The 12,045-nt window shown below is 44.0% G+C and overlaps 1 protein-coding gene across 2 annotated transcripts in view; it reads right to left on the bottom strand.

The window, feature by feature from the left end:
- RAPGEF5 (Rap guanine nucleotide exchange factor 5) overlaps nucleotides 1–12,045 on the bottom strand; it is a 306,460-nt gene that overhangs the window by 246,947 nt on the left and 47,468 nt on the right. The gene's annotated exons all lie outside the window — the stretch shown is intronic.

Below are 12,045 nucleotides of genomic sequence, written 5' to 3' on the forward strand. Positions count from 1 at the left end.
GAAGAAAAAGACAGATGGGATGACAGAATTTTGTGCCTGTTTTCTGGAGCATTTACTAGAGAATTTATGACTCTTTGTAGTTACTATTGGGTATGCACTTAGAATAATTTTCTGCCATGACAACAGGTAGTCCTCATAAAATTTCAATCTCTAACAAGAGGGCAGAGATGTTGCTTTTCTAGTGTTTCTGCCTTTTAGTTTGCATATAAATAACCCTGAATAGCTACTCAGTATTCTAAATAATTGAAGCTGCCTTGCTTGAAATCAACTATATTATTGGTGGTGAAAAAATAATTCATTCTTCTCTCTGGACAATGTGGACAACTTCCTGGAACAGGCCTTATTACTTGAAAATCACATACCTTTTGCTCACATTACATATCTCCAGGCTCAAACTAAGAATGATGCCGATTTTGCCTTAAGAAGCATATCAACATTTGATGTTCTTCCTTCTTTCTGTCTTAATTATAGATCATGCTCAGGAATCAAAGAGCCAATATTTATAGAACACCAATCCTGTGCTCAGCACTGTGCGAGCTACAGATGTGGATGGTGGCCTTCATTCCCTCCAGGAACTCAGGAAGTAGTCGGGAGAGTTAAAATAATCACATTTGAAGAGAGAAAACTAGTCAATAGTCCCTAAGCCCTACTGTGGTCTGTTGTTGGGATGGGAAGATAACTGGGGGTACATGCCCTCTGGGAATCAGTCTGCCATGCATGCCGGAGATGCAGCAGCCATGGGTTCAGTCCCTGGGTCAGGAAGATCTCTTGGAGAAGGAAATGGAAACCCACTCCAGTATTTTTGCCTGGGAAATTCCATGGACAGAGGAGCCTGATGGGCTACAGTCCATGGGGTCGCAAAAGAACTTGACACAACTTAGAAACTAAATAACAACAACAACATGCCCTCTGTAGCAGAGGTGTTTTCTTAGTAGGAACTGTTTTGGCGGGAAGAGCTTATAAGACTTGTAGAAGTTCAAAGGAAAAGGTAAAGACAATTGAGACTTGGCACAACTAAGGAAGACATTGTGGCTAAGGGATGTTTTGAAGGATGAGAAGAATTTAGACAGGCAAACAGTGGGAAGAAAGAAGATCATGGAAGTAGAAAAGACCAGCTTTGCATGATGCCCAGGGCTGGGGGCAGTACACAAGCTGGGTACCCATATCCACTGGCTCTAGAAATGGTCCTGACTTGCTCATGGTTAGAGGAAAAAGCAAAGCATGTTGAGTAATGGAGAAGGAGAGCGTGCTGGGCTGTGTGGGACAGGCTAGATTATGGAGGGCCTCGAAAGTCCAGCCCAGAACACTGGAAGGTGTGTGGTAATCCATAGGGAGCACAGTATGTTTCTTAGTTGGGGATGGACACAATGGATGCATGTTTGGGGATAATTAGCAGAAAAACAGGAGGCAGAGTTGTCTGGAATATCTGGAGTTAAGATCAAGGAGGCAGACTTGGAGATAACCAAGGGGACTCCCAGGTGAGGTGATGACACCTGAGGCTATTAAACAGTCTAAGTGGGAGTAGAGAAGCAAAGAAGAGATGAGCATCTGGAAGGAAAACCCGACCAGATGGGAACGGAAGATGAGAGAGGAGTCAGGCAGGGACGGTCCCTTTAACACGCAGCCCCACACAGTTTTGGTGCTCAGGGCCTTTGTCTAGGGTAAGATAATGTCAAATCTTCAATCCAGTAAACTACCTTGCTGTTATTCAAACAAAAGAAAAACAGGGAAATATTATTAAATTTTAGGAAACAAATTCTGGGAAGCCAAACAAGGGATTTTGTGCTTTACAGTTCAACGCTAACTCCGTCTGCATCAGAGCCGAACTAATACCCCAACAGGTTGCTAGGAGAAATTATCTTGAAAGACGTGTTTAAACGAAAGACAGGATTAAGGCCCTCATCATTTACAGATTGACCTGGTTCAAAGGAAGTCCATTTAGATGTCATGGGTGGATTTACACGAGTCCGTAGATTTATCCAGAGTCAATCTGAAATCTTCCCTCGGTATAATACCTTAACCAAGTCACAGGGGAGGCTTTTCTAAATAATTAGACAGAAAATAATAGAGTAACATGCACCTTTACTATTTCCTTTTTACCAGTCAATGAGCAGAAGGTAAATAAGTCGGCAGGGATGCGTGGAGTGAGATGCCCATGGCCCTTTAAACCTGTGGTTCTGGCCTTCAACTGCGAGCTGAAGATCATGTGGCAATGAAGGTGATTAAACACCACGGTGGTGGACCCCTGGCTGTCTCACAAAAATCCTTTAAGCCAGCAATACTTCTTAGGATTAATGCACTAATAGCAAAAGATTCACAAAAGATGCGACAGAGAAAAAGCTTCTGTGACAAAACCTTTCCTCTTGGGGCAAAGACAAGCGGTCCTTTCACCAGAGCAGCTGCAGAGGTTGCACGCACGGTCAGGTGAGGCCTGGCTAACACATTCATCCACAGCCTTGTCCCAGGGCGCCGCATTCCAGAACTGTGGGCCTGGCCATAAGGGCCTAGAAGGTTGAAACCTACTCAGTGTAGAGTGTCCTCAGCAGTGTTCTGAGCAGTCACTGAGGATAGTTGCTTTATAGGATTTTGAAGACCTGAGAAGACATGCTCAACACCAGCCTGAGAGTAACGAGGAAGGGCTTAGGGTCAGCGGGCTTAGCAGAAGCTTTACTGCCACCCAGGGCAGCTTGTATTGTTGCTCAGAAGTCTGTTTCTCTCACAGTCGCTTGGACTCCTATTCAGAAGCAACTCCCCCAACTGCACCCCCGTGGACCATGAAAACTTCACACCAGGTATCACGGCAGCCCCATAAGGAAACATGAGGCTCAGGCACAGACAACTTATTAAAACCGCTCCACCCTGGTGCAGACACACCTGCCCATCACAGAGATGGGCAGAGCAGGAGCATAGGTTAAGCAAAGCCAATAAGGACACAGTGGAAGGAGTGGAGGGAGAGGGTGATGCATGGGGAGAGTAACAGAGATTTACCATCCCATGTGTAAAGCAGAGAGCCAGTGTGGATCTGCTGCGTGACCCAGGGAACTCAGACAGGGGCTCTGACACAGGCTGAAGGGTGGGATGAGATGGAAGATGGGAGGGAGGTCGGGAAAGAGGGGACATGGGTGCACCTATGGCTGATTCTTGTTGATGCAGGACAGAAAACCACAAAATCCTGTAAAGCAACTATCCTTCAATTTAAAAAGATTTTTTAAAAAGCCAGTAAGTTCTGAAAAGACTGGGCTTTGGTGTTTATAGAAGAAATAAATGCAGCATAGTTGACGACACAAAGACATGTCCACTAGGCAGGACTTTAGAACACCCTTTCTGCAAGGAGAGGCTCCAGGGTTCACCAGTAGATGAACCACTTACCTCCGTACCAGAGAAAGAACTGGATGCAGTGTTGTTGTTTAGTCACTAAGTCATGTCTGACTCTTGCGACCCCATGGACTGTAGCGCACCACGCTCCTCTGTCCATGGAATTCTCCAGGCAAGAATACTGGAGTGCGTTGCTATTTCCTTTTCCAGGGGATCTACCCGACCTAGGGACTGAACCCGAGTCTCCTGCATTGGCAGATTCTTTACCATTGAGCCACCAGGAAAGTGCCAATGCAATATACCATCTTGTTAAATTAGAAACCACAGCAGCATCTTTAAATATGGATGTTTCATATGCACACACAGGTAGCGAGAAGGCAGGTAGCCCTAGTCTTGGTTCCCCTAGAATCACATCCTAACATAAGAATTCTAGAGCAAGTAATGTCCTTGGGAGATGCGTTTTGCAGAGGAAGGATGGAGAGCTTCCAAAGAGATAGGAAGGGAGCCAAGAAAAGGTGCATCTCAAGAAAGATTAACTTCAGTTCAATTCAGTCGCTCTGTCATGTCCAACTCTTTGCGACCCCATGGACTGTGCACGCCAGGCCTCCCTGTTCATCACGAACTCCCAGAGCCTGCTCAGACTCATGTCCATTGAATTGGTGATGCCACCAAACTATCTCATTAACTGCCATCCCCTTCTCCTCCTGCCCTCAAGCTTTCCCAGCATCAGGATCTTTTCAAATCAGTCAGCTCTTCCCATCAGCTGGCCAAAGTATTGGAGTTTCAGCTTCAGCATCATTCCTTCCAATGAACATTCAGGACTGATCTCCTTTAGGATGGACTGCTTGGATCTCTGTGCAGTGCAAGGGACTCGCAAGAGTCTTCTCCAACACCACAGTTCAAAAGCATCAATTCTTCAGCATTCAGCTTTCTTTATAGTCCAACTCTCACAGCCATACATGACTACTGGAAAAACCATAGCCTTGACTAGATGGACCTTTGTTGGCAAAGTAATGTCTCTGCCTTTCAATATGCTGTCTAGGTTGGTCATAACTTTTCTTCCAAGGAGTAAGCTTCTTTTTATTTCACGGATGCAATCACCATCTGCAATGATTTTGGAGCCCCAAAAAATAAAGTCAGCCACTGTTTCCACTGTTTCTCCCATCTATTTGCCATGAAGTGATGGAACCGGATGCCATGATCTTTTCTGAATGTTGAGCTTTAAGCCAACTTTTTCACTCTCCTCTTTCACTTTCATCAAGAAGCTCTTTAGTTCCTCTTCACTTTCTGCCATAAGGGTGGCGGTCATCTGCATATCTGAGGTTATCGATATTTCTCCCGTCAATCTTGATTCCAGCTTGTGCTTCTTCCAGCCCAGCATTTCTCATGATGTACTCTGCATAAAAGTTAAATAAGCAGGGTGACAATATACAGCTTTGATGAACTCTTTTTCCTATTTGGAACCAGTCTGTTGTTCCATGTCCAATTCTAACTGTTGCTTCTTCTGCATACAGGTTTCTCAAGAGGCAGGTCAGGTGGTCTGGTATTCCCATGTCTTTCAGAATTTTCCAGTTTATTGTGATCCACACAGTCAAAGGCTTTGGCATAGTGAATAAAGCAGAAGTAGATGTTTTCTGGAACTCTCCTGCTTTCTTGAACTGTCTTGCTTGCATACAGGTTTCTCAAGAGGCAGGTCAGGTGGTCTGGTATTCCCATCTCTTTCAGAATTTTCCACAGTTTATTGTGATCCACACAGTCGAAGGCTCTGGCATAGTCAATAAAGCAGAAGTAGATGTTTTCTGGAACTCTCTTGCTTTTTTGATCCAGTGGATGTTGGCAATTTGATCTCTGGTTCCTCTGCCTTTTCTAAATCCAGCTTGAACATCTGGAAGTTCATGGTTCACGTATTGCTGAAGCCTGGCTTGGAGAATTTTGAGCATTACTTTACTAGTGTGTGAGATGAGTGCAATGGTGTGGTAGTTTGAGCATTCTTAGGGATTGCCTTTCTTTGGGACTGGAATGAAAACTGACCTTTTCCAGTTCTGTGGTCACTGCTGAGTTTTCCAAATTTGCTGACATATTGAGTGCAGCACTTTCACAACATCATCTTTTAAGATTTGAGATAGCTCAACAGGGATTCCATCACCTCCACTAGCTTTGTTCGTAGTGATGCTTTCTAAGGCCCACTTGACTTCACATTCCAGGATGTCTGGCTCTAGGTAAGTGATCACACCATCGTGATTAACTGAGTCATGAAGATCTTTTTTGTATAGTTCTTCTGTGTATTCTTGCCACCTCTTCTTAATATCTTCTGCTTCTGTTAGGTCCATACCATTTCTGCCCTTTATTGAGCCCATCTTTGCATGAAATGCTCCCTTGGTATCTCTAATTTTCTTGAAGAGATCTCTAGTCTTTTCCATTCTATTTTCCCCTCTATTTCTTTGCATTGATCACTGAGGAAGGCTTTCTTATCTCTCCTGCTATTCTTTGGAACTCTGCATTCAAATGGGAATATCTTTCCTTTTCTTCTTTGCTTTTTGCCTCTCTTCTTTTCACAGCTATTTGTAAGGCCTCCTCAGACAGCCATTTTGCTTTTTTGCATTTCTTTTTCTTGGGGATGGTCTTGATCCCTATCTCCTATACAATGTCACAAACCTCTGTCCATAGTTCATCAGGCTCTCTATCTATCAGATCTAGTTCCTTAAATCTATTTTTCACTTCCACTGTGTAATCATAAGGGATTTGATTTAGGTCATACCTGAATGGTTTAGTGGTTTTCCCCACTTTGTTCAATTTAAGTCTGAATTTGGCAATAAGGAGTTCATGATCTGAGCCACAGTCCACTCCTGGCCTTGTTTTTGTTGACTGTACAGAGCTACTCCATCTCTGGCTGCAAAGAATATAATCAATCTGATTTCAGTGAAGGCCATCTGGTGATGTCCATGTGTAGAGTCTTCTCTTGTGTTGTTGGAAGAGGGTGTTTGCTATGACCAGTGCGTTCTCTTGACAAAACTTTATTAGCCTTTGCCCTGCTTCATTCTTTACTCCAAGGCCAAATTTGCCTATTACTCCAGGTGTTTCTTGACTTCCTACTTTTGCATTCCAGTCCCCTATAATGAAAAGGACATCTTTTTTGGTGTTGGTTCTAGAATGTCTTTTAGGTCTTCATAGAACCGTTCAACTTCACCTTCTTCAGCATTACTGGTTGGAGCATAGACATGGATTACCATGATATTGAATGGCTTGCCTTGGAAACGAACAGAGATCATTCTGTCATTTTTGAGATTGTATCCAAGTACTGCATTTCAGACTCTTTTGATGACTATGATAGCTACTCTATTTCTTCTAAGGGATTCCTGCCCACAGTAGTAGATATAATGGTCATCTGAATTAAATTCAGCCATTCCAGTCCATTTTAGTTCACTGATTCCTAGAATGTCAATGTTCACTCTTACCATCTTCTGTTTGACCACTTCTAATTTGCCTTGATTCATGGACCTAACATTGGTTCCATGCTATATTGCTTTTATAGCATTGGACCTTGCTTCTATCACCAGTCACATCCACAACTAGGTGTTGTTTTTGCTTTGGCTCCATCCCTTCATTCTTTCTGAAGTTATTTCTCCACTGATCTCCAGTAGCATACTGGGCACCTACCAACCTGGGAGTTCATCTTTCAGTGTCCTATCTTTTTTGCCTTTTCATACTGTTCATGGGGTTCTCAAGGCAAGAATACTGAAGTGGTTTGCCATTCCCTTCTCCAGTGGACCACATTCTGTCAGACATCTCCACCGTGACCCGTCCGTCTTGGGTGGCCCCACACGGCATGACTTAGTTTCATTGAGTTAGACAAGGCTGTGGTCCTGTGAACAGATTGGTTAGTTTTCTGTGATTGTGGTTTCAGTGTTTCTGCTCTCTGATGCCCTCTCTCAGTACCTACCATCTTACTTGGGTTTCTCTTACCTTGGATGTGGGGTATCTCTTCACAGCTGCTCCAGCAAAGCACAGCTGCTGCTCCTTACCTTTGACGTGGGGTATGTCCTCACGGCCGCCGCTCACAGCTTAATCAAGAAAGATTAAGGGAGCTTAATCCTGCTGGAGAACTCTGCAAGCTTCTGGAGAGTTATCTGAGTTATCATGTTTGAGGATGAGGGATCTAGGGTATTTATACTCCAGTTCCTATAGGTCATAAATCATCAATTCTCTGACATTTTCAGTCTGCCCTGAGCACTGACAAAGTAGGTTTCAGGCACGAGGAAAAAGCCTCCAAGCCACTGACAAGAGGCTGGCAGTTTAATGTCTGGCTGGTATGTGCACAGCCACAAGGCAGAGGGAACGCGGGCAGGATATGGGCGGGATCTGCCACACAGGTCTTCCTCAGAAAATCTCTCAAATATTAGGCCAGGAGATAGTTTTTAAGCAAACATGTTGTTTCTCCCAAAATATATTTTTCTCCCATATCCTTCAAGAAGATCCCCGTTTCCTGTTTTCTGAAGTTACATCACTAGGAAGAGGCAAAGGTCCGAAAGAAGAAGCAGGTGTTAATTTGATAGGGCTGCCAGAACAAAATGTCACAGACTGAAGGGTGGGATGAAGAGTGAGGTGGGAAGGAGGCTGGGAGGGAGGGGACATGTGTGTACCTATACTACCTATTGCATGCACAACAGAAATTCGTTTTCTTTTTTTAAAAAATAATTTTATTTATTTTTTTTGGCTGTGCTGGGTCTTTGTTGCTACACAGGCTTTTCTCTAGTGTGACGAGAGGCAGTTACTCTCTAGCTGTGGTGTGCAAGCTTCTCACTGTGGTGGCTCCTCTTGGTGCAGAGCACGGGTCCTAGGGCACACAGCCTACAGTAGTTTCAGTTCCCGGGTTCTAGAGCACAGGCTCAACAGCTGTGGTGCATGGGGTATTTGCTTCGTAGCATGTGTGATCTTCTCAGATCAGGGATCGAACCTGTGTCTTCTGCATTAGCAGACAGGTTTTGTACTACTAAGCTACCAGGGAAGCCCCAGAAATTCATTTTCTGACAGTTCTGGAGGCTGGAAGTCCAAGATTAAGGTGTCAGCAGGTCAGGTTTCTCCTGAAGCCTCTCTCCTTGACTTGTAGATGGTGGTCTCCATCCTGAATCTTCAAATGGCACCTTCCCTGTGCACGCCCAACCTTGTGTCCCTTTATGTCTCCAAACTTCCTCTTCCTATAAGAACCACAGTCAGAATGAATTGGGGCCCACTTATAGCTCAACATTCAGAAAACAAAGATCGGGGCATCCGGTCCCATCACTTCATGGCAAATAGATGTAGAAACAGTGGAAACAGTGACAGACTATTTTTTGGGGCTCCAAAATCACTGCAGCTGGTGATTGCAGCCATGAAATCAAAAGACGCTTACTTCTTGGAAGAAAAGTTATGACCAACCTAGGCAGCATATTAAAAAGCAGAGACATTACTTTGTCAACAAAGGTCCATCTAGTCAAGGCTATGGTTTTTCCAGTAGTCATGTATGGCTGTGAGAGTTGGACTATAAAGAAAGCTGAATGCTGAAGAATTGATGCTTTTGAACTGTGGTATTGGAGAAGACTCTTGAGAGTCTCTTGGACTCCAAGGAGATCCAAGCAGTCCATCCTAAAGGAAATCAGTCCTGAATATTCAAGGGAAGGACTGATGCTGAAGCTGAAACTCCAATACTTTGGCCACCTGATGCGAAGAGCTGACTCATTTGAAAAGACCCTGATGCTGGGAAAGATTGAGGGCAGGAGGAGAAGGGGACGACAGAGGATGAGATCGTTGGAAGGCATTACCGACTCAATGGACATGAGTTTGGGTAGGCTCCAGGAGTTGGTGATGGATGGGGGGCCTGGCGCACTGCGGTTCATGGGGTGGCAAAGAGTTGGACATGACTGAGCTACTGAACTAAACTGAATCATTTAACCTTAATTACCATTTTAAAGTCCCTATCTTCGAACAGAAGCACATTCCGAAGTGCTGGGGTTAGGGCCTCAACATATATGAATTTGAAGGGGGGTTCAAAATTCAGCCTATGACAGAGAGTAATGACCATGTTCATCACTTAGATTTGTAAAATTTCTATTAAGAAGGAAAGCAAGTGTTTTTACCAGGGTCAAACAAACAATTACAGGCAAGAAATGAATAGGTGGAATTTTAACTGCTGTCTTAATTTGGAAAGGACCTTCAACGAGTGCCTTGGGATCTCAGTTCAGGATGTGAGGATAACCTGCAATAAGAACAGCCTTGCCTTTCAGTAAAACTTAGCTCTATTGTATTAAATCCTGAAATGCAGAGATGGTAACAGAAACAGAAGCAATTAAGAAGAAGTGGCAAGAATACACAGAAGAACTATACAAAAATGGTCTCAGTGACCTAAATAATCACAGTGGTGTGATCACTCACCTAGAGCCGGACATCATGGAATGTGAAGTCAAGTAGGCCTTAGGAAGCATTACTATAAACAAAGTTAGTGGAGGTGATGGAATCCCAGTTGAGCTATTTCAAATCTTAAAAGATGATGCAGTGAAAGTGCTGCACTCAATATGTCAGCAAATTTGGAAAGCTCAGCAGCGACCACAGAACTGGAAAAGGTCAGTTTTCATTCCAATCCCAAAGAAAGGCAATGCCAAAGAATATTCAAACTATACACCATTGCACTCATCTCACACACTAGTAAAGTAATGCTCAAAATTCTCCAAGCCAGGCTTCAGCAATACGTGAACCATGAACTTCCAGATGTTCAAGCTGGATTTAGAAAAGGCAGAGGAACCTTTAGATTTAGAAAGGCAGAGATCAAATTGCCAACATCCACTGGATCATAGAAAAAGCAAGAGAGTTCCAGAAAACATCTACTTCTGCTTTATTCACTATGCCAAAGTCTTTGACTGTGTTGATTCCAGCAAACTGTGGAAAGTTCTTCAAGAGATAGGAATACCAAACCACTTGACCTGCCTCCTGAGGAATCTGTATGCAGGTCAAGAAGCAATAGTCAGAACCAGACATGGAACAATGGACTGATTCCAAGTTGGGAAAGGAGTACACCAAGGCTGTATATTGTCACCCTGCTTATTTAACTTCTATGCAGAGTACATCATGTGAAAAGCTGGGCTAGATGAAGCATGAACTGGAATCAAGATTTCTGGGAGAAATATCAATAACCTCAGATATGCAGATAACACCACTCTTATGGTAGAAAGTGAAGAGAAACTAAAGAGCCTCTTGATTAAAGTGAAAGAGGAGAGTGAAAAAGCTGGCTTTAAATTCAGCATTCAAAAAATGATGATCATGGCATCCAGTCCCATAATTTCATGGCAAATAGATGGGGAAACAATGGAAACAGTGACAGATTTTATTTTCTTGGGCTCCAAAATCACTGCAGATGGTGATGACAGCCATGAAACTGAGACACTTCCTCTTTGGAAGAAAAGCTATACCTAACCTAGACAGCATAATAAAAAGCAGAGACATTACTTTACTGACAAAGGTCCATCTAGTCAAAGCTATGGTTTTTCAAGTAGTCATGTACAGATGTGAAAGTTGGGCCAGAAAAAAGGCTGGATGCCAAAGAACTGATGCTTTTGAGCTGTAGTGTTGGAGAAGACTCTTGAGAGATCCTTGGACTGCAAGGAGATCAAACCACACAATCCTAAAGGAAATCAACCCTGAATATCCATAGGAAGGACTGATGCTGAAGCTGAAGTTCCAATACTCTGGCCACCTGATGCCAAAAGTTGACTCATTGGAAAAGACCCTGATGCTGGGAAAGATTGAGGGCAGGAGGAGAAGGGGATGACAGAGGGTGAGATGGTTGGATGGCATCACTGACTCAATGGACATGCGTTCGAGCAAGCTCCGGTAGATGGTGAAAGACAGGCAAGCCTGGAGTGCTACAGTCCATGGGATCAAAGAGTCTAAGCAACAATTGTATTAAATCATGAAAGCTGTGACAACAAGATGAACTGGCCTCTCCCGAGTGCCTTCTATGCCTCAGGTGCTGTGCTATGCAATCTACATCTATTAAGTGATTCCTATGGGTTTGATAATATTTAATAGATGAGAAAACAGGTTTAAAGAGGCAAAGTAACTGTACTTTTAGTTCTTTATTAAAGCAATTGAACCTGCCTCGTCATTAAGAATACAAAGACAAGCCTCACCTGTACTGCAATTTTTATATTTAACTCAGTAAAGATTTGAGAGGTAAACCTATGAAGCACTGAGATCAGGCTTGGGGGAAGATGGGAAGAGTGAGGTAATTACTAAGACTTTGGACTTGTCCCAAGAGGCTGACTGTGTGATTGGGAGAGAGAAGAAATGGACCACGTAAAAGGGAGAAAGGATACAGCCAGGCGCAGTACAAAGCCTCAGGAGAACTTTGGCCAAGAGGACACTGATCCCTACAGAGAGGATGTGGGGAAGTTCAGAGGTGCAGTCCGCACTGAGCTGAGTAAACTGCAGGAGGAGACACGGAAGCAGGCGGGTTCCCAATTCTGTCACCATTCTTCAACAGCATAAGTTCGTGACGCTTAGCAGACAGTTTGAGCCCAGGCGGGAGCACGTTCAGACAGAAGATCAACATCTGAGGGCAAACCCCTGGCAAGGGGCACGCTGTGCGGAGCCAGTGCAGTGGAGGAAGGAGGAGGAAGGAGTAGGCTCTGCATGAGTGGCGGGGGTAGGCAGTCGGTGTGGAGAGTGCCTTTCTAAAATAAGGAGCCAACATTCAAAACC

This window comes from Dama dama, chromosome 18 (assembly GCF_033118175.1).
Source record: "Dama dama isolate Ldn47 chromosome 18, ASM3311817v1, whole genome shotgun sequence".
Lineage (NCBI taxonomy): Eukaryota > Metazoa > Chordata > Mammalia > Artiodactyla > Cervidae > Dama > Dama dama.